The following is a 2,278-nucleotide window of genomic DNA, read 5'->3' as shown; positions in this document are numbered from 1 at the left end:
CTGCCCCATCTGTTTTGGGGCTCTGGCACTCCCAGCGCACGGTTCTGCTCCCCCCGTGACACAGCTGAGCCCCCAAACTGACCGGTGGGAGCACGAGGCGGTGTGCCCGGCACCGCCGCAAGAAACAAGGGGCGATGGAGGGGGCTGAGAGCCGAAAAAACCCAAGGCTTTGGGGTGGAGGGGATGAGGAGCCAGAGAGGATGGGCTGGCGGTCATTTGCCCCCAACCCCAGGGACTCTGTCAATCACTTAGTGTTTGATGGCAGAGTATGGCCCTGCCCGCGCCCCCTGCACCCCATATTATCCTCTCTCTTCCTCCCGCAATCCATTCCAGCAAAGGGGATTAGGTGGGTTTAGGGCCGGGTTTGAGTCGAAAATGGGATGCTTTCAAATCGGCCTGCGTCACTTGTGCCCCCTGTCACTCGTGCAGAGGGGGATTAAAATAGATACGAAGATTATCGGTGGGGAAATGGCACCCCCACCTTCGAGGGGCCCTGGCCCTTCTGCCCAGCATCGCTGCCAGCGCTGCTGCGTGTGGGGGCATCGCCCAGCGCGCGGGCTGCCCAGCTCCGGTCCCCCAGGATGCCTTCAGCCCCGAGGGCACAAATCTCTCCCTTTTCCTCACCTTTGTGCTCACACTAAGGCCCCGGTTCCAGTCCCCATCCCATACCCCTCTCCAAATATCTTTCCTACATGGGATGGGGGGGCGGACACTGCCGCAGCAGCTCTCGTCACCAATTCCCTTGTTTCCAGCCCAATCCCATTCCCAAAACGCCCCTTGGGCTCGATGCCAGTCCTGCGTGAGACCCCTGCCTGGACCCCATGGAGGGTTCCCGGCCCCATGGAGCCGCCGGCCCCTGACCAGGCTGGGGGCGCGGACACGGTGCTGCGATGTGGAGGGTGAGAAGGAATTGATGGAGAGGCGGCAGCACCTAAGAGGAGGCTTAGCACCAAGAGGTGCAGGTGAAGGGCAGGAAGGAGCCTGTGCGGGTCTCTGGTCCTCCAGAGCCCTCCAGCAACAGGCAGGGGAACGGTATCGCCACAAGACTATTAAAAAAGGGGAAAAAAACCACAATGAGAGACCAGTATTGCCTTTATTATTAATAACTGCTTGTTCCTGCGGTCCAGCGAGGTCCCCGTGGTCCTCGCAGGCCAGCACCACGGGCTGGGCTGCTTTTTTTTGCAGCGGTCCAGCCACGCGCGGCCCATCGGTGTTTCAAAACGTGCCCGTGGGTTTCGGCCACTTTATCAGGGCCGGTCCCCGTCTCCCGCCCTGCTTCAGATTGGCGTTTTAGGCCTGGAGCTGCCAGGTCTCCCTCGACGGGCACCTGCAGCCTCTCAGCCTCACTGATCTCGGTGCCCAGAAGATTTTGGGGCGAATTAGCCCCATCCTGGGTCTCTCAAGCGGTCCTTCGCCCAGCTCCCCGTTCCGCAGCAGCTGCCCCAGTCCCTTCCCCGTTCCCCCCCAGACTGGCAATGGGGCTGTGGGTTTAATCACTTTATGCATGTTTATTTGTGTAATTCGGAAGAGAGTGCCTCTTCCTCCCATCTGCCCCTGCCATCTGCTCTCCGTGGCGTTGCTGAACAAGCCCGGGCTTTGCAAATGGATGGAGCTGGTGCAGGGACGCAGGAAAACCTCCTGGGAATGGCACCTCCTTATAGCGAGCATCTGTCTCCACCGGAGCCTCTTCCCGGTGCTTGGAGCAGCTGCTGAAAGCTGCTTTGCTACAGCCCCTGGAACAAGTGAGGATGCTGTGATGCTACGCCGCATCGGCCCCCGGCTGCCTGCTGGAGACACTCAACCCAAAATGTCCCCTTCCAGCCCCAAAACGCCTGGCTTGGCACCTTCTTGGGCCAGCGGGAAGGCGATAGCTAAGCCTGTGCCCGGGAGCTGGGGATGGCAGAGGCACGCGTGGGGGATCCCCACAGCCCCTGGCTCTCTCTGTCCCTGTGGGGACCACCCTGGCCCGTGTCCCGCGGCAGCGGCTCTTTCCGAGGGGCCGGGATGGGGACGGGCAGGTGTGATGGCAGGGGTGGCACATGGAGAGAGTGGTCCCCGGTTCGGTGCGTGCACAGGGATGTGCGCGCGTGTGTTTACACACCCTTGTGCTTCCCCGTCCCACCCACCTCATGGCAGCCTGCGGCAGGACGGCATCCCACACAAGGGACAAGGGACACCTATAACAGAGCCCTTGAAGACCTGACCAGGGGCATGTCGTGTCCGCCCGGGTCTGCAGGCAGCCTGAGACCCCGGCTCCTGGACGGAGATGGCCGCGGCC

This window comes from Pygoscelis adeliae, unplaced genomic scaffold (genome assembly GCF_000699105.1).
Source record: "Pygoscelis adeliae isolate BGI_AS28 unplaced genomic scaffold, ASM69910v1 Scaffold359, whole genome shotgun sequence".
Taxonomy (NCBI): domain Eukaryota; kingdom Metazoa; phylum Chordata; class Aves; order Sphenisciformes; family Spheniscidae; genus Pygoscelis; species Pygoscelis adeliae.
Note: the sequence above shows the minus strand (reverse complement) of the source record.